This window comes from Garra rufa, chromosome 20 (genome assembly GCF_049309525.1).
Source record: "Garra rufa chromosome 20, GarRuf1.0, whole genome shotgun sequence".
Classification (NCBI taxonomy): Eukaryota; Metazoa; Chordata; class Actinopteri; order Cypriniformes; family Cyprinidae; genus Garra; species Garra rufa.
Window position 1 is genome coordinate 37,062,788 of NC_133380.1, and position 27,549 is coordinate 37,090,336.

General features: G+C 34.1%; 1 protein-coding gene and 1 long non-coding RNA gene across 2 annotated transcripts in view; one reads left to right on the top strand and one right to left on the bottom strand.

Moving 5' to 3' along the window:
• The window catches only part of LOC141293609 (uncharacterized), a 28,697-nt gene extending 10,065 nt beyond the window's left edge, over positions 1-18,632 (bottom strand). Inside the window, exons 1-2 of the long non-coding RNA XR_012340780.1 lie at positions 18,542-18,632; positions 6,970-7,147 (exon numbers count right to left, since the gene is read on the bottom strand). This is a non-coding gene — a long non-coding RNA (uncharacterized lncRNA). The remainder of the gene's footprint in view (positions 1-6,969; positions 7,148-18,541) is intronic.
• Positions 18,633-26,004: 7,372 nt separating this feature from the next.
• The window catches only part of jupa (junction plakoglobin a), a 39,714-nt gene continuing 38,169 nt past the window's right edge, over positions 26,005-27,549 (top strand). Inside the window, exon 1 of the mRNA XM_073825780.1 lies at positions 26,005-26,138. The gene's annotated coding sequence lies outside the window, so the exon portion shown is untranslated. The remainder of the gene's footprint in view (positions 26,139-27,549) is intronic.

Consider the following 27,549-nt stretch of genomic DNA (forward strand, 5'->3'; position numbering starts at 1 on the left):
ATTTTGCCCGCATCGAGCAATAGGCAAAATACCGGAAGGCTGCATTTTATATTAAACCCATTTAAAAATCCTAATCAAGCACAAATGTGAATTTACAAATGCTACGATTCAGATAAATAAACATATGCGAAGCAGGGTCCGTTCACAGTATGCTTGTCACGAATTGAGTCGTCCTGTCATCATAAACTCTTGCACTACACATCATGGACTTCATTTCCCACAAGCCACTGCACTAATCACTGCATTCACCTGCTCCTTGTTTCTCACTGCACTGATTACCGCTCACAGCTGCACCTCATCACACTGACTGCATTTAAGCTTCTCACACACACAGCCACCTTGCGAAGTCTTATTGTTCCCTATGGTCGTAATTCTAAGTGTTTTCCCTTGTGTTGGATTTCCCGTGTATGACCCTGGACTGTGTATCTCGTTTCTGATTCTTGCTACATACCATTGTGACCATTGGCTGAGTATCGAACTGTTTACTGGATTTCCTACGTTGTTCCTGTTTTCCGGTGATTACTCTTGCTTGTTGACGATTCTCAATAAATGCTGCAAATGGATCCGCACGTCTCAGACCGTCTTTGTGACAATGCTGTTCCACAAAAACTGTTATCATTTACATGTGTGAAGCATCTCACACTCAATCTCTGTATGTTGTTGTGAGTTTTTGCTCATTATTACATTCATCTGGAAACGCAACGTGCGCCATTTCATCAGATTTGTAAGATAAAACATTTATAAACCTCTTTTCATTATACTGTGTTCATCGCGATTTCAAAATAAAAGTTTAAACCCTCACTCTGAGTTTACACGTTTTGATGTCCACGTATACATTAAATGACTGTGGCTATAGCATTTCTGTGGTGAAGATATGGCCAAATATTAAAGATCAAAGTGGACATTTGACTTAAATGTTGTTTAGTCAATATTAAACAAGGATTAGATCGCAGTGAAGAGTAAAAACAATCATCAGGCCGCCCTCTGCAGACCTTTGTTGTAATGCACATTAGCTCTGTTGTTTATAATACATTATGCATTTCAACAGTTTTGTGCAATAAATAGGGCCGGGACTTTAACGCGTTAATTTAGATTAATTAATTACACAAAAATAACGCGTTAAATTTTCTTAACGCATTTTAATCGCACTTAATTTTACACCGCGGAACGTTTCTCACTGGAGGAGTTTCGGCGGACCGATTATACTGGAGCACCACCGCAGCACATCGAGCCTCAAGTATCACCTTACAGAAGGTCTACCTACCTATAGGGTACCTGAATTTCTGAAATGTAGGCTAGTATATTTCTAAATATCCCAGTGTTTCCCCTACCATTATCTTAGGGGGGCTCCTTATGTTATTTATCTTATTTACACGAAGGCATGTCATTTCTGTCTCTACATGGCTGCGCGTTTACAATGTCTCCTCCAAGAAAACACGGACTGGATCGTGGACTCCATTCATAAAAACCGAATTTACTATAGCGCGGAATGCCACGTAAATTCGTCGATTTTTGGATTGATAAATCAAAAGTTGGTCTGTCACTTAATTCAAATCACGATATGGACTAGTGTCTGTGAAAACTTAAATGCAAAAAGACCGTTTTAATACGAATCCTGCATGTTCCGTTTGTATCTGTATGTATGAATGGTGGAGACGCGTTTTTTTTTTTTTACTACATGCATACATGATGCTCCCGCTACTTTTTGGCATTTGCATCTCACATGAACAGATAAACTCAATCTCCAAAAGCTGCTGTCAGTGTCACTTTTACCGTTTAATTGGAGAAAACTAGCATCATATCATACTGTACACACAGAAACTTCACGGCAACCTGTCAAAATAAAAGTACGGTTTAACATGAAACAGAACAATATTCCTATTTAAATAATTGACAAAAAAACAATATATATGATAAAAAATAAATATAACAACAAGATTAACCACTTAATTGTAGAAAAAAATACTACAATTATTATTTAAATGTTAAATTATTATTATTTATTGATTTTAACAGCAAACATCTGTTTGTTTGCCAGAAATTTAAAATGTTTATTTTTCATTTGATTAAAAATAAATAAATGTTTATGCTTTCATTTGATTATGAGAAAAATTTAAACACACAAGAATTTCTTTAAAAAAAAAAAAAAAAAGCAAAAGATTGTAAAGCCCTATTGTTCAAAATGTTAAAATAGAGAGTTTTGGACTTATTTTTTCACTGAAATAAATGTTTTCGTTATTACACAAAGTAGGGTAAAGAACCGGGGGGGAAAAAGTATGGAAACCTAGGGGAAACACTATATCCTATTGCTACACTTAATGGCAATATTGCACTGGGCTGCGTTTCCCAAACGCATCGTAAGCTTAAGTACATCGTAGACCCATTGAAACCAATGGAGCTACGATCAACTTAAAGGAACCGTATGTAGGATTGTGGCCAAAACTGGTACTGCAATCACATTCAAAATACTGTAGAATGGTGTTTCCCCTCCCGCTCCCCCCTGACTCCAGGTTGCCAGCTAAGCTGCAGGAGTAGGCTGCAATAAGGAGCTTCCAACGGCAAGTGACACACAGTAATTTGTTTTTCTTCTGTTAATTATGTTTATGCTTCACAAGAGATGTTTTGCGAAGTAATTATGTATCGCAAAAATTTACAGATGGCGATTAGCCAAATATTTCGCAAAGATGTACTGTAATACCACATTTCAGTCGGAACATAGGTTGTTTTCCAACCCTGCTAGTGGTGCGATATAAAGCTTTTTATGAACGCATTTAGCTCGGCCGACCGCGGAAAATCCACTGTGTACTGAAGCAAAGTTAGCCAAACATAGATGAATCTTACCTGTTCAGGAAAAAATTACCAACGAAAGCATCTGTCTTCAAATTCTTCTCCGTTTTCAGCCGTCTCCATCTTTCAAAGGCATATCCTATACAAATCCTTGTTTTATTTCGGACTTTGTCACGACGTATTTCGGTTTCAAAACGAGGTCTTTTTCGTTTCGTAACGTTATACATGTTTAATCCGACACGTTAGTATAGCCGCAGCTGTAACAGAGCTGGCAACCCGTCTCACGAAACTCTACTGATTTCGTGATTGGTGGATAGCTGGAGGGTGGAGCCTCAGACCAAAACACAAAACGACAACAATAACATCAGTTGTGGGCTGCAACTCTCACTTTTAAATGACAATATCCTGGCCAGACCACTGTTGTCAGTGATATAAGTATTTGAAATGAACATGATTTCTTAATGTCTAGTGACATTTCAGGGCCATTTTATGATTAACTGACATAAATTTCTTACATATGGTTCCTTTAAGCTTACGATGCTTTTGGGAAACGCAGCCCTGGTCTGTTGGACTTGGTTGAACAAAAATAAACAATATTTTGTTGCTTAAGCTTATGTATTCAGTCATTCTTCAATGGTATACTAAAAATCCATATGAAAAAACTTACTTCTCACTGTTCTCAGGTCAAATATTTATTTGCGATTAAAATGCGATTAATTTCGATTAATTAATTACAAAGCCTCTAATTAAATAGATTAATTTTTTTAATCGAGTCCCGGCCCTAGCAATAAATAAAACCGTGATTTCTTGCTTTTTGAACTAATTATTATTAACTTAAGTATTTTAAGTAATTTAAAGGCTATTGCTCACTTACGTCTATTTTTCTTACCACAAAAAATCCATTTTACTTTCAAATTCATTTTTTCTGTTAGAATTTTTCTATACTGTAACCATTAATGTTTTAATGGTTAATTTTGGTTTTTGAATCAAAAAGTCTGTCTAATGAATTAAGTTTTGCAGTTTTATTTTTACCAAAAAACGTTTTCTGGATTCCATTTGAATGGTTTCATTAAATTTCAATAATCAAAAGCATCTAAAATTAATTGATTTTATTAAAAATAAAATGTTCTAAAGTAAAGTTGTTGATTTTTTTGTGGGAAATTAGTCGTTTAGAATAATAGATTAATCAATAAATTAGTAAATAGATTAATCGATATAAAAATAGTAGGGCTGTCAAATGATTAAAATTTTCTATTTGCAACTACACCTAAATCCTAACCATTTTTTTTCTGAAATGCATACCAAAAAATAAATAACAGGACACAGATACATAATTTTCATATTTTCATATTAGCCTATGTCAGGGCCGGCATCGGGCCTGTTTTAAGCTACTCCTTATTTTTTATATTTTAGACATCAATTATGGTGAAGAAAAAAAATGCCGCGCTGGTGGAAACAACACAAGACTTTCGCTTTTACTTTCAAGACCGCCTCGGATGGTGCAGCTGGAAGAGATCCGCGTTCAATCGCACGCAGTAGGCTGAAACTTGCCACAAAGCACCGGCAAAAATAAATAATGAATGTGTCGAGGAAAGAGTAAGGACATATCTGAATTATTTATTAATAAAGTGTATTCTGAGTCAATGTCGCAAAGATCCTGACTTGCATCTCCTTTTTGGACGCGCCTTGAGAGATAAATTTATCTTTACGGATTACATAATGAACAAGTTTTTGATTTGTTTTATTTCGTTAAGTAATAATTTAAAGCTTTCTATAGATATGTTTATCATGTCTGTGAGGCATGCATTTCGCTTTATTTTTGTTAAGCACTCCTGTTCAAGAACGAGACGACAGAAAGCGCATCATTTTTGTTTTCTTTATTTTATAAAAACACTAACGTATTTTGATGTATTACTCTTTCCTTTGTGAGCAAAAATGACGGATAATTTTAAATTGCTTCCACTGAAAAAATGCAAGTAATTGCACTGGTGAAAAGCACATGCAAAGCGGCTTTATCTTCCACTCTCCGCACAAACTATGCGCCTAATCGTGCACATTTATCTTTAATGTTTAAACTATACTTGAACTGTTTTATATCTATAGATTTTACTTTAGGCAAGTTGTGATGATTCGAGAAGGCAAACTGATCAAACATACTATAATGAGTCTTCCTCTGGGCGCTGTTCGTTAAAAAAAAAAAAAAAATCTTATATTTAACGAACCAAAAATGCTCCAAAATTTTTTCTAAATTAACTAAATAAAAAACGAAACTAAATATATACACTTTGCCATTGCATACAAAATTGAACTAAGGGGGATTTTTTCCCGTCAATTGCTTTGATATCACTGTGTCAGTCACCGCTCTTTCGAGAATGAACCCAGCATAACTATGCAGATGTAATTCCCAAAACATAAGAAAAACGAAAGTTTCATACAAATTCTGAATGGATTATGGCATGGAAAGTGCAAAGCGCGCTCCCCTTATTATCACTAAAAGAGTCACAAATCTTAGTTCATAGAGATCTCACAAAGTTCCGTTATAATCAATAAAGCTTTCTAAACTACACAATGAATCTTTTATTTACATCGCATCTGCACTTAGTCATGAGATGATTCACGAGCGCGCAAAACGGCAATAAAAACCGATCTGGCGCTTTCAGCGGTGAGTGAATTCTGACAAACTGTTTCTAATTGTTCGAAATCAACACTTCTCAACGCTGCAAAAACATGCTGGATTGTTTGCCAGATCTTCAATTGCTTTGCTTTCGTTTGAGGGTAGTATAGCACCGTCTACCCCAGTAGAACCGGGCCTAAGCTTGGCTAACTTGTTAACTGTACCATCTTCATTCTTTTTATATTTGAATCTGTCCATAGGCTCACATTGCTCCATCTCGCCTCTAGCTCTCCAACCACTTTCCTGACAAATAATTCGTTACACTGCGCATGCGTGAAATGCATTAAAAAAATTGACGTAATTAACAACAACAAAATAAGTAACGCCATTAACGCGTTATTTTTGACAGCCCTAAAAAATAGTTGTTAGTGGCAGATGTCTTATTATCAATGTTCAAAACAATTGAGCCGCTTAATATTTTTTGATGGAAACCATGATACAGGATTACATGATTCTTTGGCTTAAAGAACAGCGTTTACAAGAATTAGAAATCTTTTGTAACAACGCAAAAGTCTTCACTTTCACTTTTGATCAATTTATTGAATCATCACATGATGCCACTTGTCACACTGAACAAAGACGTCATCACTCGTTCAAGTACTAAAGATTTTGTAAAACATTTTGTGCATGATACAAATGCAAAACTCTACAAAAAAAAAAAAAAAATTGTGCAAAAAATTTAAAAAATTGTGCAAAAATCCAGTCATTTTAGTTGTAGGTCATGGGCGAGCTGGCAGAAATTATTGAATATGACTTTGCATGACTTATTTATACAATTAAATAAGGCTTAAGTGTAGTTTGTTAAAAAATATCAAGAAATTAAAAACTGTGGAACATAAAACCAAATTTTTCAGAGAAGAGAACAATGAAATAAGTAGGCACCAATGTTTGGTTACCAATATTTCTCAAAATGTATTTGTGTGTGTTTTGCAGAAGAAAGAGAGGTTTGAAACAACAGGTTATTGCAAATTTTTCATTTTTGGGTAAACTGTGCTATTAAGAAAATAGACTAAACTTTAAGTATCTTTAGAGCACTTTTTAACCTCCTTTAGTACACAATGTTGTGGCATATGTCTATAACAACATGCAAATCTCTGAAGAGCCACTGCTTTATATTATAGTCCCTAAATAGTCAGTTACAAAGTTCTAATGTTAAATGTACTGTATTGTCTTACACTGTCTTTTTTTGTCATCATAATCTAGTGTAATTAAAACACAAAAACTAAACAGTGCCTAAAAGGCCTGTAAACAAACTATGGCATATCACATTTCGCTGTAGAGTGATATCAGTTAAACACACTCACTTCCTGTCTCTTTTCTATTAAATGCTTCTACGGTCTCTCTAACAATGGTTGGACAGCAAACAGACTACAGCAAAGATATCATGTCCATCTGTGTCATATTCCATAAACATCTAGCAGTAGGTTGAAGCTCAACAGAGGGTCCCGTAATAGGACATAAGAACAGCTGAGAGCTAGAACACATAAAAGAAGTCTAGAGCTACTTACGGCAACTGATAGATGATCTCTGCATTGGCCGAAAGCAAAGCCGCTCTCCCGGGGCGACAGACGATAGGTCACACACAGGAGCCTGTGTCCTTCTTCAAACTGTCCTTTGCACCTGCTCAAGGTTGCCTTGTCTTGTTCTGCTCACTCTATCGACAGTCTTGTGCACTGAGACGACTTTCTGAACGGAGAGATAGGGAGGGTGGAGTAAGAGGAGTGGGTGGGAGCAAGAGAGAGGGAGAGAGAGAGAATAAAGAGAGGCAATCTGTGAGCCGGCACTTTGTGGTCTAATACGGCTAAAAGCAGTTTCACCACTGCCAGGTCAATTTAATCAAATAGCTCTGATTACTTTATGGAATCAATAAGATGTGCTGATTAATTGAATCGAATCATTTATTATTTTGTGGACACTTGGTTTTGATGGTTTTTAAATCCATTATTAAATAGCAATGTTTCATTAATTTAATAATAGTATTCAGTGATGACTCGAAGATTTCGTGACACATCATGATACAGATTTATGTGACAGTAGCTGCGATTCCATTACAGATATTTGCAAACTTTGGCGCTATTTTATAAATGTTGATTAAAAGTATTGAGAAATGACGGCGTTTCCATTAACCGATGTTATGCAACAGAAACTTAACTTTTTCCTTTCACGATAAGTCATGGCAACCGATTTTGTGGTATTTTGGCTATATTTAATCGAATGTGACCTGTAAATGTGAAAAAAGCGTTTCCATTGCTGTTTTGTGAAATATTCCTTTTTCGAATTGCCTGAAAAACCACCTCATGCGAGTGTAAAAACTTTTTTGCCATATATGGGAGTTTTTGCGCAAAAAGCTGCGTTTCCATTACAGATTTGCGCAAAACTTTGGTGATATTTTAGAAATGTCTTTTAAAAAGTATTGAGAAATGACGGTGTTTCCATTAATCAATGTTATGCGACTGAAACTTGATTTATTCCTTTCGCGATAAGTCATGGCAACAGATTTTTGTGGTATTTTGGCTATATTTAATCGAATGTGACCTGTAAATGTGAAAAAAAAGCATTTCTATTGCTGTTTTGTGAAATATTCCTTTTTCAAATTGCCTGAAAAATTAAAAGGGCAATTAAAAAGGGTAATGGAAACGCAGCTACAGTGTGACACTTGCATGGCGTAACTGGCTTTTGCCAGTTTAATATCCCAAGAGTTTTTCAGGTCCCACAAATTTTGCATTTTTGTGTATTTGATCCCTTTCCAACACTGAGGGATTAATATACAACTATTACAGAAGGTTCAAACACTCACTGATGCTTCAGAAGGAAAAATGATGCATTAAATGAGAAGTTGACCTCCTGAACAAACATGTATAGTTAATGTATCACCCCCTTTGTCATCCAAGATGTTCATGTCTTTCTTTAGTTATACAGAAATTATGATTGAGGAAAACATTTGAGGATTTTTCTCCATATAGTGGACTCCTATGGTGCCCCCGAGTTTGAACTTCCAAAAAGCAGCTTAAATGTGGCTTCAAACGATCCCAAATGCGGGAAGAAGGTTTTTTTTTTTTTTTTTTTTTTTTTTTTTTTTTTTTTTTTTTTCTCAGTTCAAGACAGTTGGGGTAAGTCGAAAAACTCCCATCTCATTTTCTCCCTCAACTTCAAAATCGCCCTACATCGCTGTTTTTAACTTTTTGGTTAAGGGTGTTTGATCTTATTTGCATGTTCACTTTGCAAACACTGGGTCGGTACTTCTGCAGCGCTGTAGGATGATTTTGAAATGATTTTTGAAGTTAAGGGAGAAAATAAAATGGGTGTTTTTTGACGTACCCTAACTGTGTCTTGAACCGGAAAAAAACAGGCAGAGCAAGACAAGACGAGCGTTTAAGGTTAAAAATCTTTTTAAATAACTGATCATTTCGCTAGATAAAACTCTTTTTCCTCAGCTGGGATCGTTTACAACCGCATTTAAACTGCATTTTGGAAGTTCAAACTCGGGGCACCACAGGAGTCCACTATATGGAGAAAAATCCGAAATGTTTTCCTCAAAAAACATCATTTCTTTACGACTGAAGAAGAAAGACATGAACATCTTTAATGACAAGGGGTGAGTACATTATCTGTAAATTTTTGTTCTGGAAGTCACCTTCTCCTTTTGGAGCCAGGGGGTATAAACTTTTGAACAGCATGAAGATGTGTACTTTTTTCTTATTTTGCCTAAATATCATATGTTTTTCATTTAGTACCCCTTCAGAAGCTACAGAAGATAGACAAAACAAGTCAAGTTTTCACCCCCCGGCTTTTAATGCATTGTGTTTCCTTCTGGAGCATCGGTAAGTATTTGCACCTTCTGTAATAGTTGCATATGAGTGAAAAGATTGATCTCAAAATCATACAATCATTGCTGGAAAGTGTTCAAATACACAAAAATACTGAAAAACCAAAGAATTTGTGGGACCTGAGGAATTCTTCTGAAGAACAACGAGCAGTTTACAAGGGACTCATGAACAACTATCACTAAAAAAAACACAGCTGTGGATCATTCAGGTAAACTATTTTTTTTATCTTGTGGACTATATGATAACATCTTTTATGTGAATTATCCTATTCAGGTCAGTACTAAATAAAAAAAAAACATGCATTTTGTATGATCCCTCATTTTGGTAAAATAACTAAAATTCTGCAGATTCTGCAAGGTATATGTAAACTTTTGACTTAAACTGTATAAAATACTACTAATAAATTTAGACTTAGCAAGAGAAGTTAAAAAAAAAGTTTGAAAAAAAATTCAAATGTCACTACTACCACCATATTTTTTTCAAGGAGTTAATGACATTCCCTTTTGTGATTTTCGGAAGAAATAAAAAGACTGAAGGTAACACTTCACAATAATGTCTCATTTGTTAACATTAGTTAATGCATTAACATGAACTAACAATGAACCATATATGTTTACTGAATTTATTAATCTAGGTTGATGTAAGTTAATAAAAATATTCATCCTCATGTTAGTTCACAGTTACAATTAACATTAGTTCACATTAACAAATTAGGTAACATTAACTAATATTAACAGACGTAACTTTAAATTTTAATAATGTATTAAGTTTTGAACTTAAAATTACCCAAGATCATGATAACTAATATAGTTAATTAATATTAACAAATAAAACCGGTAACACTTAAAAATAAGGTGATACTTTTTTACATTAGTTATGTATTAACTAACATGAACGAACAATGGACAATACATTTATTACACTATTTATTAATCATTGTTAATGTTAGTTCATAAAAAATACAGTCACTAATTGTTTGTTCATTGTAGTTCACAGTGCATTAACTAATGTTAACAAGCACAACTTGTGATTATAATATAATAATGCATTAGTAAATGCTGAAATTAACATTTTAACTAGTGTAGTTAACTAATGTTAAGTGTTACCAGATTGATTTTTTCTGTGATGTTGAACTTTGACAAATATTTTTAGATTTTGCTATTTTATTAAATCTATTTAAAGGCCTAGAAGTGCCATAATTCAGAACCAAAGCTATATTGGTTTACTACCAAATCTAGTGTTTCGCAACAACAGCTGACTGGAAGACAGAATTTTGTATTGTTCATGTAATATCATAACAGCTGTGTATTGTTTTTCAAAATAACTGCTGAAAACAGGAACACATTTTTTATTTCTCCTCATAATGTTTTCCTTATGAGTCCAGGATCAGACTCTACCCTCTGAGTCACCGGTCCCTATTTTAACAACATCCTGGAAACATTGTCTGTGTCCCTGTTCCTTCTCATCCACAACAATAGCAAAAGCAAATGCACAAACCACAGAGTTCCCCGTTTTGCATTGATGGCAAAGGCTTTATTGAGGAGAACAGGACTGACTACACACAGCAAATCAGAAAACAGGTGCGGACAGGCCTGGAGAGCTAAACCTCATGCTGTATTTAAATGAATCCATTCAGGGGCCATTCAGAGAACAATGACCATGTTTACAAGCAAGTTTTCCAATTGAAGCCCATATTCTGATTAACCCTTTATTGCAAATAAGTGTGCTACAATAACAATCTGAATAAAACAAATCATGCACAGTAATTTAATCAACTTAATTTTCACTCCAAAGTACAAAATGTAGGTCATGAGACTTCTATGGTGCATGGTTTTATGATGCATTCATTTGTACATGCGCAGACAATTATAGATAAACCAGTTTATATTCTGAATATATATATCATGTATACAGTGATGGCCAAAATTATTAGAACACTAGTATTTTCAACAGCTAAAAGTCAGTTATTTCTATCTTTTGCTGTAGTGTGTCAATAGGAAATATCAGTTTACATTTCCAAACATTCATTTTGCAATTCATTGTAATATTTCAGTGAGATTTTTGTTTGCACAAGGAGTCTGACAACAGTCAGTGCTCCACACAGAGATCTGGGCCTGTATTCATAAAAAAAATCTTAGTGCAAAGAGTTGCTCCTAGTGACAAAATTCTAAGAAAATTCTTAGAAATGTGGGTGTTTCCTCTTAAAATTAAAGAAAAGCTCCTAGTAAAGAAAAAAGTAATTCAGAAAGCATCTTAACCCTTAAAAGAGGTCTTAAGGTCCAAAATTGTTAGGCGTACGAATGAGGACTTTTAAGAGGCTTAAGAGTTTCTTTAGCAGTGGAGAAACTGACAAAACATTAGGAGGGCAAATAAATATTTTGCACACCATGCATGACAGTGAGATAATAAGATGCAACACATAAGATTGTGCAGGGATAATGATTTTATTAGAGACATAAATACATAAATACAACATTAACAGCATGGTAAATAAAAAATATATAAACATATATAACGTGTGTGTGTGTGTGTGTGTGTGTGTGTGTGTGTGTGTGTGTGTGTGTGTGTGTGTGTGTGTGTGCAGTAAAAAAGGAAAAATTACGCCTATAATTTCAAAGTGAAGACTTATACTAGACCTTACACTTAAAAGTGCTCTTTTATTTCCTTCTTGGACAACCAACCAATCACAGTCTTCAAAAGGCTCTGTCATAGCTACACTGTAAAAAATTTCAGACCCCCCAAACTCAAAATTTTTTAGTGACTGATCACATCTAAACTTTTCAATTGGCCCAATTGGATATTCTGCTAATTAAATTTTATCAATTGTGGCAACAGTCTGTTAACATTGGCTCAATGAATAATAATATATTGAGCCAATTGAAAAACAAATAAGTCTACCAAACAATGTTATTGGCCCAATTAAATATTTTACATTGGGGTCGCATACATTTTTTGTTTTACCTAATTCAAATATGTATATCGGTAAATGTATATTGCTAAAACAACCTTACTGAATTGTTTATTCCCTGTTGTACCAAAAGAAAAGGAAAAAAAATATTAAATGACGATACATTGCCACATTTTAATCATTTTTTAATGAAATCTTCAACATAATATGAAAATTCTTTAAAATTATAAATACACAGTAAACTTTCTACAGTATAAAATGTAATAATTTATCTGAGATTACTTCAATGTTCAGTGTATTGCCACTGAATATTACCATTCCCACAAAAGGTATTCTGAGCTCATGAAACAGTAAAACTCTATTTTTATTTCTAATTTCTATATCAAAATTTATATTCTATATCTTAATTTGTTTTCTTAAGATAAACAAAGTGCATACAATAATCCAAAGAGTACAATAAATGCATTTCCTAAGTTGTCAAGCTCCACCTCCTCTTCCAGCACAACGGAGACATTCAATCAATCGGTCGCATTTAGTTATTCAGGGCTTTTAACATTACGGGTTGTGTCAAAGTTCCTTGTTGCAGCAAACTCAGATTTGCAAAGGTCTCATCTGGTTCCCATGGTCTTGCGCCAACAGCCGTCTAGGTGAGGAGTTCTTTACTGATGATCCGTCTCTGGGGCTGATCGAGTTGATTTGGTCTCTGCTGACATTCAGGGCTGTAGAGGTTGTCTCTAGGTGTTGATCCACCATCTGGGCTGGGTACAGACTGGATCTGGCGGCTACTGTGACCTCGGAATAAATAAGAACAAAACAGACTAATATTAATGTAGAGGCCATTCTTCTTACAATGCAACTAGCACACCAGGTGTTATGGGAAGTGTTCCCAGTTCCAGTTGACCTAACATTCAGCACATTTGACATGGTCGTTGAGGTGCAAGTGCCACTGCTTACCATTTCAAGAAGTTCCATTTTCATTGCAGTTGTGTGGTTCTCCAATGGCTTGGTATTCTGCAAAAAGAAAGTATAACATAGCAATGTCAATACTAAGTCTACATTAGAATTAGCAGTCTACATCCAAGCCATGTCTCATGGCAGCTCTCAAGAAAGCAACTCCTGACAAATTACATCTAAGAACTAATAGTATTTGGCATTAATATGAAACAAAGATTCACTAAAGATAAATACTCACTGTGAAATTCGTAATGGTTCCTTTTCTATACCAAACGGTGCCTCTTGTGCTCAGACCTGGCAATGGTGGGTTAAACTAATGGGGAAAAAAAAAAAAAAGTTATAGCAGAAACATATTCCTTGTGTCTCATAAATTGTATATAATCATTATACAGTGAGACAAAAATAATTTAGCTTAATAAATAGTAACTTTTGGTAACTGTGAGATAAGGGGTGTGTAGTATTGATAAAAAAATCTTAATATTTTCTGGGATATTATCAAAAATGATCATTAGACAATGTCTTGCTGAGTGTGTTATTATGCTGGTATGTATCTTATGGACTTCTGTAGCATCTGAAGTGACAACGAGATGTTTTTACACATGGTTAATTCAGCTCAAAGAGACATGAATGCATTTAACCCTCAGTTACACATGCAAAATAATATTTAGATATTTTAAACATAAAATGTTGAATACTGATATTTGGAATTATGTTAAACGTGAAATTAAAACCGCCAGTAGGTGTCAGTAAGTCCATGTTTATAAGTGAGTCATTGCGATTGAACCGAATCATTTAACGGTTGATTCATTCAAGAATCAAACACTGTCATATTGCACAGACACGCAAACCAGTGTTGGCGAAATAAAGTAAAAACAGGCATTATTGTGTCTAAAATGCAAGTCCTTTAATATCAACTTCTTGTTTATTGAACTGTTGTATAAAACCAATATCAAATTTGCAATCATGCGGCTTTTTGGCGGAAAACGTGGCACTCTTCGTGTGATACTGATTTTGAAATTACTTAAATATATTTTCTCAGCCTCCCCATATCATATGTGCTTAATCTACATGCATTTTAATAGACTAATCAATCATGCAGTGACAAAACGCACTGTAAACGCGCTTCCTCACTAGTCTAACTTAATCTTCATCACACATAACGTTAATGTATTTGTGTAGTGCACTCTGTCAGGCTTGTTTTTTTTTTTTTTTGGCTTTTGCGATATACAGGATAATGTGAAAGCCCACATTGATAAAACAAAATTATCAAAGACAATAACGTTATATGTCGCACACCCCTAACCTTACCCAAGAGGTAAATGCGTGAATTCACAAACACAATGTAATGTACGTGACTCATGACTTAATAAATACAAAGCTCAGTACTCACCATAACTTTAAGGATAGAAAGTCCGTCTGTAAATGATGTTTAGTCGCCCTCAGCGTCGTCTCAGCTTTCTCGTTCTCCCGCTCACAGGAATTTGAATTCACTCCACCAACGGTTTCTCTCATGCGCATGCGTATTGGCCTTTTCTGCTGCAAAGCTTGTTCAGCTAAAACAGATTTTTCACTTCTGCTTGGTAGATTGGCTGAGCACATTTTAATATGTTTGGCGAATATATATTTTTAATTTTAACTTCAGACCTTCAGCTAAAATTACTTCAATGCATTATTTTGTTTGGGGATAATTATTGGGAAGCAATTAATTGAGTCAATATTTATTTGTCAGTTTCCACAATTTTTCAAAAACGAAATTTTTTACAGTGTAGCAATGGGGTCAACCCCGCCTCCACACTAAGATAAAAGTTTTAGTCTTTTCTTCACTCAGAGTTGATCTTAGATTGGTCCTGAATCACTCTTAATTAAATTAAGACTCTTACGTAGGAATTTTTAAGCTAAATTAGGAACTTTCTGAGAGGATTCTTAGAAGCTTTAGGAATACCGGCCCTGATCTCATCATAATTCAGTTTTCTGGAATGACATGAAGAAAGAACAAACTGAGACAGACTAAATCCAGAAGAACTGTGGCAATGTCTCCAAGATGCTTCAAAAGACCTACTTGCAAAGCTACCTGAAACACTATGCGCAAGTGCACCTAGGGCAAAAGCTGCTTTAAGGTGTTTTCACACTTGGTCCTTTTTAGGGGTCTGAGAGCGGTTCGCTTGATTTACAAATTATTTGCTCACGACGTACACTCTTTTTAATATTTGCACGCACATCCTAGTGGGGGCTAATCTGCACTGCAGCAGAATTAGTAGAATCTGTTATTTATACGATAATTAATATGCATTTTATTTTTTTCATTTGATTATTACATTTCTTACTTAAATGCTGCTTTTAAGGATATAATATAATGTATCTGAAAATATTTTCTTTTATTATATTTCTCCAATTATTATTATTTTTTGCTATCTCAATGTCATCAATGCCTTTTAAATGTCCTTAAATAGTCTTACATTTTAATTGTATCAAATTTAAGGCCATAAAAAGTACAATGGGGGCGGAAAGACAAAATTAGCCATATAGCTAATGGGATTATTACAATTAAAAATGACTTTATTGGAGAACTATGAGCGCTGCACTGCTTTGTGTACTACAGTTACTGGAGAAAACATTATATTTATGAAAAAAATTAATAAGCATTTTTAATCAGCCCTTATTCTGGTTTAATATAATAATTGATATTAAATCAACCATTAAACCATAAATATGATAACTGATACTTTCAACTTTTGACTCTTTTCTTAAAAATGGTTTAAAGGATGAAAAGTTTATCAGTTTATTATTATTTTTTATTTTTGAAAACCTGTAGACCTATCTGAACTGTAAATCATGCTTTTTAAAGTCATTTTACAGTTTGATTTGTTACCATAAACGTTGCCCTTCCCCACTCATACGGCATTCATTTGATCTGTGCAGGTCTTAAAAAGTCTTAAATTTGAGCTTAAAAATCCTGCAGAAACCCTTTGTGCAATAAAATGAACATGACTACATAATCAAGGAAAACAATTCAAACTAAATATTTCAAAGGTGTACAAAACTGGGTCCTTTTTCACTTGGTCCACCTAAGGGGGTCTGGGTTCGGTTCTTTTAAAGAGGACTCAAGTGTGTAAACACCCGTAAACGCAAAGGATGGTCACACCAAATGTTGATTTAATTTAGTTATTAAAGTAAATTGATAAAGAACATCTATTTATGACATTATTTTTGACAGCATCCTCATTTTACAGCATTTTTACACAAGTGCCTACAACTTTTAACACTACTCTAGATTTGCAGGTAGGTTTCTTGAAGCATCTTGGAGACATTGCCACAGTTCTTCTGGATTTAGTCTGTCTCAGTTTGATCTGTTTCTTCATGTCATTCCAGACAGACTGGATTATGATGAGATCTCTGTGTGAAGCACAGGCTGTTGTCAGACTCTTTATGCAAACAAAAATCTCACTGGGTTATTACAATTAATTTCAAAATAAATGTTTGAAAATGTAAACCGATATTTCATACTGACACACTACAGCTTAAAACCATTTTTAGCTGGTGTTCTAATAGTTTTGTCCACCACAGTGTATATGGTGTCGAATTTGCAGATAACTCTGCTTATAGCTTATGGCTAAGGTGTTTTACATGATTTGAAAATTCAGATTAATATCAGTATATTCTTGTGCATGCAAACCCAGTCAATGAATCTCTTTGGGTGTGTCTACACCTGTCTGCCGTCGTTTTTCATTTCAGTGGGAAACACATCAGCCTGTCCTAAACTTAGGGTAAAGCCCATTTCAGTAACAAAGTACACTGTGTAAAGGGATTACAAAAACATTAGCCTGCAAATATATGGGAGGTGAAAATATTTTGCATGCATTCATGTTCAGAATTTCCCACTTATTATTTTATTCCAGTTGATGAGTAAGGAGCTTTATAAAGAAAATAAACTGTATTTAAATGACTTCAAAAAGAACAGGGAACGTTCTCAGAACTTTGGCTAAAACCTTCTCAGAATGTTCTGGCAAGGTTCCCTCAAAATTGTTCTTCCAGTAACATCACTAGATAGCTAGTTAACAGTTAGATAGATATAGTTAACCAAAAAGGGAAATTCTGTCATCATTTACTCACCTCAAATTGTTCCTAACCTGTATGAGTCAATGGCTACCGTCAACTGTTTTGTTACCAGTATTCTTCTAAATATATTCTAAATATAAAAACAATTTGGGGAAGCCAGAATTTTCATTTTTGTGAACTGTCACTTTAACAATATTCTCTGAATTATTCCTACATCGTTGATATACAAGGGGGTGAGTACATTATCTGTAAATTTGCAAAGCTTAAAGGAGTAGTTCACTTTCAGAACAAAACAGATAATGTACTCACCCCCAGATCCTGATCCCAGACAATGAAGAAGGTTCTTATCTAGCGAAACCATCGGTTATTTTCTAAAAACATTTACAATTTATATACTTTTTAATCTCTACACAGAGACACACAGAGCTAGACAAGTTGAGCATTTGAGGTTAAAAAGTATTGTAATTTTTTTTTTAGAAAATAACCGATCGTTTTGCTAGATAAGACCCTTCTTTCCTCGGCTGTGATCGTTTAGAGCCCTTTGAAGCTGCATTTTGGAAGTTCAAACTCAAGGGCACCATAGAAGTCCATTATATGGAGAGAAATCCTGAAATGTTTTCCTCAAAAAAACATAATTTCTTTACGACTGAAGAAAGAAAGACATGAACATCTTGGATGACAAGGGGGTGAGTACATTATCTGTTTTGTTCTGAAAGTGAACTACTCCTTTAAGCTTTGCAACTTTACAGATCTTATGCACAAACAGCTTGTAATACTCCACAGACAAAGGAAAACAAGGAACCGCATCATATGACTCCTTTAAAGCGTCAGTAGCCTATGGTCCTGTATTATTTTTGTAAGTACTTAACACTGGCCTGTAGGGAACGTGGACACCGGCACATATCTAAGTTCTAACTACAAGCTGCCGTTGCGGATGGCACCAGACACAAATGTCCCATGTGTCGATTCAATACAAGTTTAGGCTACTTAATTTAAAAGCGCACGGAGGAAACAGAATGCACTTTTCTATTCCAAAAATTTCCATGAGTTAACTAAACCTTATTTGGTAGTGAGGAAGTGCATGGAAGAAGTGAGAGTAAAAACATCACGTTATTTAGTCTGCATAAAACACCAAATGCACGCCGTTATAAACAACACAAGCAAGCGAACTGTACATGTTTGTAATCAAATGCATGAGTAGAGATGAAAAGTCCCACCCTGCCAAACAACGGGAACAGTCGCCTCTCTGTCTAACTTATTCTCTTGACGAATCAGCAGCCAAGCAGTTCATTCTGATGACAGTTTATTCTATAAATGCATTTAAAAAAAACTTACTTTGTCTCATGTGTCCTCCTTTGTCAATGTATCGATCATGATTATGGCCCGGGGTGAAGTTTGTCGGCAGCGCCTCTGGCTGTCAAGAGCCTCTGGTCAGTTCCGCCGTGAACGCGCTGTGATTCAGGAACTCGTGCTCCATCAGAGGTCGCTCCATCACTGAGGAATGCTCAGCTGTTCTGTATCTGTTCTGTATCTAAATACAGTGCCTCAGATGTGCTGTCAGATCTATTTAAGTGGATTGAAAACTGTATGAAAATTGCAGCTTGACAATTTTAAAAATTCATTTCGACCCTTTGTTGTGTAAATCTACATATAATGCATTTGGCATAAATTTATATCATTTTTATGTCAAGTTTTTATCCAAAGACACTTATACTGAAGATGGCGTTCCTGTGTCGTAGATGTTAAAGTCTTATTTAGTTTTTTTTTTTTTTTTTATTGACCTACACTTAAAAGATTAGAGTCAGATTGTTTGTTTTTTTTTACCTTTTTTTTTTATTAAATTAGCCTAATACTTTTATTCAGCAAGGATGCATTAAATCAAAAAGTGACTTTTATACTATTACAAAAAAAAAAATTGTTCTTTTGAATTTTTTTGTCCTTTTGAATCGTCTATTTATGATAGGATCTTAACCCTTGTGCGACCTTATGGACATTTTTGTCCATTTTAGTTTTGTTTTTTGTTATAAGTGTGCCTGTGTTAATGGCAACTGCATAAATTTTGACCCAGTTTATTTTTATTGAAATTTTAATATTTCACCATCATTTCCTTTAAAAAATCAATTTTACTCTGCGTACAAAAAATACTCACATCAGGACCTTAAGGACAAAAATGTCCACATTGAAACCCATTAACACTGCAGTTTTTTAACCCAGTGCCATTTGACTATAAAATGATGCAATATTTGCTAATAGGCATTCATTCTATCGGCAAGGCTTCAAATTTTACATTTTTACCATTTTTTAGATTGTGCCATTTTTTCAAATTTGGCATATACTTTTTTTTAAATCTAACACTAACACTACTTAAAAAAATATAAATGCCTCAATATGAATGTTGTTGCTCTTCACTGACACACCCAAGAATCTAATAAGCAAAGAAAAAAATTCTGCTTAGCATTTAGTATATGGAAATTAACTACTATTTTTCTTTTTTTCATTAAAAAAAAAGACCTGTGGCAATATGTAAACAATCCAGCATTTAAAGGGTTACAATTCTGAAAATTAATGAATGTTTGGTATCCATGGATAGAACAGATGCTGGTTAAAAAATCGGCATCAGTGAAAGTGGAAAAAAAATTAATAAATCATGTTTTTATGACAGTTTTTGGACATGGACATTTTTGTCCATTTTGCACCTATGTGTAACTTTTTTTTGAAAGTACAAGGGTTAAACAAAATATATCTTAAGCAGCTGCAGCACAATTGTTTTCAACAATGATAATAATAGGAAATGTTTCTTTAGCACTAAATCAGCATATTAGAATAATTTCTGATGGATCATGTGACCCTGAAGACTTATAACATTATTTAAAATTGTAATATATTTCACAAAATCACTATTTTTATTACAGTGGAAGTCAAAAGTTTATATACACCTTGCAGAATCTGCAAAATGTTCATTATTTTATTAAATTAAGAGGGATCATACAAAATGCATGTTATTTTTTATTCAGTACTGACCTGAATAAGATACATACGCTTGATTCTTAATATTGTGTGGTTACCTAAATGATCCAGAGCTGTTTTTTGGTTTTGTTTTGTGATAGTTGTTAATAAGTCCCTTGTTTGTCCTGAACAGCTAAACTGCCCGCAGTTGTTCAGAAAAGTCCTTCAGGTCGCACAGCATTTTTGTGTATTTGAACTCTTTCCAACAATGACTGTGTGATTTTAAGATCCTACTTTTCACACTGAGGACAACTACAGAGGGACTATTACAGAAGGTTCAAATGCTCACTGATGCATTGATGCCTGAAGGATTTTTCTGAAAAACAGCAGGCAGTTTAACTGTTCAGGACAAACAATAGGGGGAAAAAAAACACAGCTGTGGATCATTCAGTTAGCAACACAGTATTAAGAATCAAGGGGATGTAAACTTTTGAACTGGGTCATTTTTATAAATTCAAATATTATTTTCTCTTATAAATAACATGCAATTTGTATGATCCATCTTATTTTGGTAAAATAATAAAATTTTGCAGATTCTGCATGGTGTATGTAAATGTTTGTCCTCAACTGTACATTCCCAAACAAATAATAGCGGCCTGTGTGAGCACTGTAGGCTGGACTCAATCAAAAAAAAATCAAAAAACCTCGAAATGTTTGAACAGTAATGTATATTGAAAGGTTGAATATAAATCTTGTATCTTTTATTCCTTATACACTCTTAAAAATAAAGTTGCTTCAAAAGATTCTTCAAGCGATGCCATAGAAGAACCATTTTTGGTTCCACAAAGAACAATTCAGTCAAAGATTCTTTAAAGAACCATCGCTTTCTTATCGTTTTATAATCTGAAGAACCTTCTTTCGCCACAAAGTACCTTTTATAAAACAGAAAGGTCCTTCAGATGGTAAAGGTTCTTTATGGAACCATTTACATAAAAAGGTTCTTCTATGGCATCGTGAAGCACCTTTATTTTTAAGAGTGTATCGTCAGTTTACATTTATTAATAACACATATACAAAAACAGTGAAAAGCCCCTAAAGCATCTACAGTAACTGCTTTACTCAAGTCACATAAATGTGTTTAATATGACTGAACCAACTGATTTCTTTAGAATATATCTACAAAATTCTATTTTAAGGATCCAGAATAACACATTGTTTGCAAATTCTGGAGGGCCACCATTTTTCCAATTTGAGATACTTAATAGCCTATATTTAAGTATTTCCACTCATGTCAGCAGAGACGAGAGACATTTAAACATCTAAATATGAAAAAACCATAGTCTCTATTGCACTGCATTCCTGGTGTTTGAAGACAAAATAATTCTCTTTCTACTATTAGAGTACACATATAAATCTGTGACAAGGATATTAATAATATTGTTTGCATTCAAAAAGTGCACTTTTGGCCGCCCATTTAAATCCCTTGTGCTCTGCATTTGGCTTGGCAACTTTATGAGTCTCCTGCAAACAATCCTTTACTACTTAATCGATTGCTTGCTTTCATTCACATGAATCAAACTGGTTTGGAAGAGTGTGTTCCTCTAAGCAGCATGTCCATATGTCATCTGTCTCTTCTAAAACAATGAGGCTATTTATCACGCATTGTCTTTCTCACTGAGGCACGTCAGAGATCCTCTCTAAAGAGCGTGGAGCTGAATTCAGTAGATGCGGAAACACATGTCCGTGTCTGCTGCACATGTTGAGCTATTTTGGCTTCCTGAGCTAAGCATGAAAGGCAGCTTGGGAATGCTGACCTCTGACCCCCATTCCGACTAAATGGATTTTCTGAAATAATGACCTCAAACCAGAGATTTTGTATTTGTTATGTTTTTAGATGCACTTTATTTGAGCAAATATCAATATTAGTGCACAACAAAGATCTAATTGTTTTTATATGGGCCATTCCACAGACTGTCCCACAACAAAAAAAAAAAACATATTTAAAAGTATTCAAATCTTAGATGTTTACTAAGATCCTTTTATTGTCTATTGAAACCCACAAAAATATTTAAAACATCAGTAAGCTTAATATATATTTTAAAAAAATTATCATTAAGTGGGTACTTGCAATTGGGAGGTGGCTGTCCTGAACCCTAAGCCCTACATTTCAAACTAATATTGAAATAATTTTTGCTTTGTATTCCATTGTTACTTTTTAAAATTTCTTTTTTATTTAAAAAAAAAAAGTCAATTTAAAAAAGATTTATTTTATATTTTCTTTATACATTAGGAAACTTTATGTAAAAAAATGTGTCCTGCATTTTCATGTCACTACCGAAGCTGTGTATACAAAAAGAAACATAATTCTTTATTTGGGGTAAATAAACAACATTTTAGTACAGTCATGCACATTTTTAGTATTGGAGTCTGTTTTAGTGTTTTAGTAAGCAATTTAAAATTCTGTATTGTGATGTGATCGCTACCAAAACATTACTTCTCACTATTGAAAATGTGCAGTCACGACCGAAACATGGGATGTTTTGTTAAAAATAAAGTATACTGAGTTGTCAACTAAGATGTTATGATAGTTTTTGGTTCAATCTATATTCAAACTAATGAATCCTTAAGTTTGAAATCAGTATGATCAACTTTTTGCCTTTTACAAAGAAAAATTGGATTCAAAATGCAACAAATCTCATAAATCAAACTTGAAATATTGTTAAAAATCTAATTGTTGTTGATTTTCCTCTGAAAGCTTTTTAATAAAATAGAAAAAATATATATTTACAATGTAGATGTAAGCAAAATCTTAATCAGTCAATAGCCTATAACCCTTTTCATTAAATTATATCACTGTGTTTCGGTAGTGGCATCTTTGTTTTTTTGGGTGTTATCGCATCTCTACTGTAAATGTAACGACTCAAACATGTCATCATTGTTTCAGTAGTAACAAAAAGAAACACAATTCTTTATTTGGGGTAAATAAACAAAATTTTAGTACAGTCATGCACATTTTTGGAGTCTGTTTTAGTGTTTTAGTGTAGTTTTAGTAAGTTAAAATTCTGTAATGTGATCTGGTCGCTACCAAAACATTACTATCACTATTAAAAATGTGCAGTCGCGACCGAAACATGGGATGTTTTTCAAAAATAAAGTATACTGAATTATCATCTAAGATGTTTTGACTAATGAATCCTTAAGTTTGAAATCAGTATAATCAACTTTTTGCCTTTTACAAAGAAAAACTGGATTCAAAATACAACAAATCTCATAAATCACACTTGAAATATTATTCAAAATGTATAATTGTTGTTGATTTACCTCTGAAAGCTTTTTATAAAATAGAAAAAATATATATTTACAATGTAGATGTAAGCAAAATCTTAATCACCCTTCTCATTAAATTATTATGACTGTGTTTTGGTAGTGGCAAATTATTTAGGGAGAGGACAAATATTCCAAAACGATCTGCAAATAAAATATGAGAATTAACTGCACAATTACTAGACATGTGTATCTTGGATATTATACAATTTGCATACATACAAAATTTGTGGAAACATTTGTAACATTGACTTAAACAAATTCTGTAGGATGGCCCATGTATCCGTTTGGCATGAATAGATTATCATTAGTATTGATTTCTGCAATGAAACCTGCAGTCCTTTGAGCTCTTTGTTTGCACGTCTCTGTTCCTGGTTGTATGTCAGAAAGCAGAAGCCCTTTTCTAATCTAAAATAATTCACATGAATCCAACATGAACTTTTAATCTTCTCCTTCACTAAACTTCCTGATTTTTGACCAATTGCTTTGGCTTCTTCTATTATTGTTAGTGCTGTCAGCACAAAGGAGTGGCCCAGCCACACCCCTCATCCTCCTCCACCCCTTTCTCGTTTTTCACTCTCCCTCTTTTTCCACTGAACTATGTTTTGCGCATTGGTAAACAGTAATCTGAATCACTCACTCCACAGCAATTAAATCGTTGCCAAATCCATCACATTTTTCAAAGCCAACACATGAGAAGCTTCTCAAACGTGACCGATTTGATACTTGATAGAGTGAACGGTCATTGACTCTTGAGTATATGCAAAAATACAAATATCCTATACGATCTATACCGGTAAAACAAGATTGTTTAGTCTTTCAGAAGGTGTTTGAGGATATATACAGTTGAAGTCAAAAGTTTACAAAAGTTAGTTGTTGAATCGAATCGAAGTTGTCGAAATGCTAATTATTTTGCCATATAAGGGATCATACAAAATGCATGTTGTTTTTTTTATTTAGTACTGATCTGAATAAATACTTCACATAAAATACATTTACATATAGTCCACAAGAAAAAAAGAATAGTTGAATTTATAAAACGACCCTGTTCAAAAGTTTACAAATGCTTGATTCTTAATACTGTGTTGTTACCTGAATGATCCACAGCTGTGTTTTTTATTTAGTGATAGTTGTTCATGAGTTCCTTGCTCTCTGCTCTCTTTTCAGCCTTTTTGTGTGTTTAAACCCTTTCCAACAATGACTGTATGCTTTTGAGATCCATCTTTTTACACTGAGGACAACTGAGGGACTCATATGAAACTATTACTTAAGGTTGCTTCAGAGAAAAAAAAAAAAACAATGCATTAAGAATTTAATAAATTTAAAGATCAGGGTAAATTAATTTATTCAATTTCTTTTGGGGAACATGTTTGTATCTTCTGTAGCTTCTGAAGGGCAGCACTAAATGAAAAAAAAAAAGATATTTAGGCAAAATAAGACAAATCTACACATCCTCATTCCGTTCAAAAGTTTACACCCCCTTGTATTTTTAATGACATGGTAATTTTTATGAAATAAGCTATTATTTTCTCTTGTGGACTATATGTAAACATCTTTAATGTGAAATATCTTATCATCAGTCCAGGTCGAAATAAAAAATAACATGCATTTTGTATGATCTTATTTTGCTAAAATAACTAACATTTTGCAGATTCTGTGAGGTGTATGTAAACTTTTGACTTCAACTGTAAGTGCTGATATACAATAGTATTGATTCCTAGTAACTTTTACAGTTAGTTAATTAGAAAAAATGACTATAATATTAAAAATGACGGTTTTTAGGGATTGACTTTAGCACGTGAAATTTGTTGAACCCTAAGAAGTGTTTGAATGAATTGGATGAGTGTACAGTTTCAGAGGTGATTAGCCAGAGAGATCATTATATTGCGTTGTCTGAGAATTACATGAGTCATGACGCAGCGCCTTGTATGTCGTAATGCCTGCCAAGGTGTGGCCGCTGACATGGGAATATGCCCTACAGGTAGAAGATCTCACTGCTTTTGAAAGGCAACAAACCTTTATGGCCGAATACGATCTGGAAGAATATCTCTAAAAGTCATCAGAGATACGAATCCTTATCAGTGATCACAGACAAGCACAGACAGACACATAGAATAAGCCTCAGTGCTCACAGTGAGCGGAAAGAAACTTAATATACTATTTAAATTTATATCACATACTTTTATTGCACATTTGATTACAATACTGACACCCTTTCCTAGGATAATTTTACTGAGTGTATGTAAAAAAGATTAGTGAGGTCACTAGTGCATAGGGCCCAGAGTTTTTTTTATTTTTATTATTAGTTTACATTGAAATAGATATCTTATGGATGTTTTAAAGCTCTTTTTAATTCTACGCCATGTTAAGACAAAAACAAACAGATTTCCACTTTAAGTAAGTGTTTGGGTTTTTTTTTAAGTGAATTTATCCGTAAGTGACAGGGAGAGTGCGGAGGTGTGGGTTTGGGTGTGGTGCGGGACTCGTATAGTATCGGGGGCGGAGCTCTGGAGGAGACTTTGCCCTCTCCCCAGCGCACATTGTTCACCCTCATCTGAATGCGAGAGAAAGTGTCGCACTCCCAGGAACTCTGTGCAGTGGGGAAAACTAAAAGACTCTTGGATCGCTGTCAGCAGCAGTGTTTGGAGACGAGCGTTTAAAGGTAAACTCAAATCTGATTTTCTATGTGTGTATTTAATAAAGAAGATTGTGTTTATGTGCCTTCGTAGTTAACTTTATCTAGTTTTTTTTTTTAATCCAGTCTATGACATCGACCCCTATAAAGCAGCCATTTAATTCGATGGTCTCTTGGGAAACTGGCGTATTGTGGTGAACTGGGTTGTCGGTGTTGGTTTACCTAACGTTACCTGTGCGATACTCGCTCCTACTTCCGTGTGTCGGGTTACAGCTAATATAAACTTTAAATGCGTTTGTTTCGCTACATGCTCGTTATTTAATTCTACACAGAGAGTTTATATAACATCTAGCTTTAGTATAAGTTAGGCGGGTGTGTTTATACCCCAACAAAGAAACGCAAGCAAACCCCCGCACATTCGCAAATGTCAACTGTTGACATTAAATACACGTAATGTGGCTAATGATAGGCGTTCTCACAATTTAACAAATAAATTGAAAAGTGAACATTAAAGTACATGCGATAGACAAAAAGGAATACTTCATGCAGTGGTTGAAATTTTGTTATTAACTCGGCCACATGTTCAATCAAAACCTGACTTTTTTCTTAGGTTAGCCTACCATTCGTCTTTATTGTATGAAAAAATATATGAGAATTGTGTGGACTGGAGGGTTAACTTTTAAAAATAATTTCTCTTAAGTAATTTTCTTTTCTCAATCGCTTCGTCTTGCAACAATTATTAGTATTTTGGCGCCTCTAGCGTTTGCTAGCGCTAAGCGTCAACTATCCTAAATGTTTTTTTGCTGTGCGAATCTATTATAACTTAATAAATAATAACAGAACATCGTTTTTAACTATGTACTGTCGAATACAGACGGCTATAGAGCAGCTGTCCTGTTTTTACTGAAACAATTTGTTGGCATATTGTTATTGGACTTTATAAAGGATATAAATGGACAGGTTTTAGAAAATCATTTTAATAGCTATTTGTTTTTCGTAATTGTAATTGATTATTATGTGATATTGTATAAAGTAAACCAAAGAGTTGATGTGCACTGTTGTGGTTTGAATGCTGGCCTGTTGCCACACCTGTAACACCTTGCAGGTTGTTCAGTGAATATTGAAACTAAAACTGTGTTGTAGAACCTAGTGAAGTGAAATGTAATAAAATATGTTAAAAACTAGTTAATTTAACATATCATAATGCATTCAATAAATTATTCATGCTCCTACATAGGGTCTTATGTGAGTGCATGGGCCTGGGTGGGGCTGTACCATGTTTTATTTACTTCCCAACAATGAGCACAGCTCAAAGCTGACTTATCGTTATATCTTTCATTCTAAAGAGACACGATACAATCAGATTTTTCTGATAATTAAGTTTCAACCTAAGTGGTTTTGAGTGTTTACAAAGCGTCAAAGACGCAAAGTGTTTAAT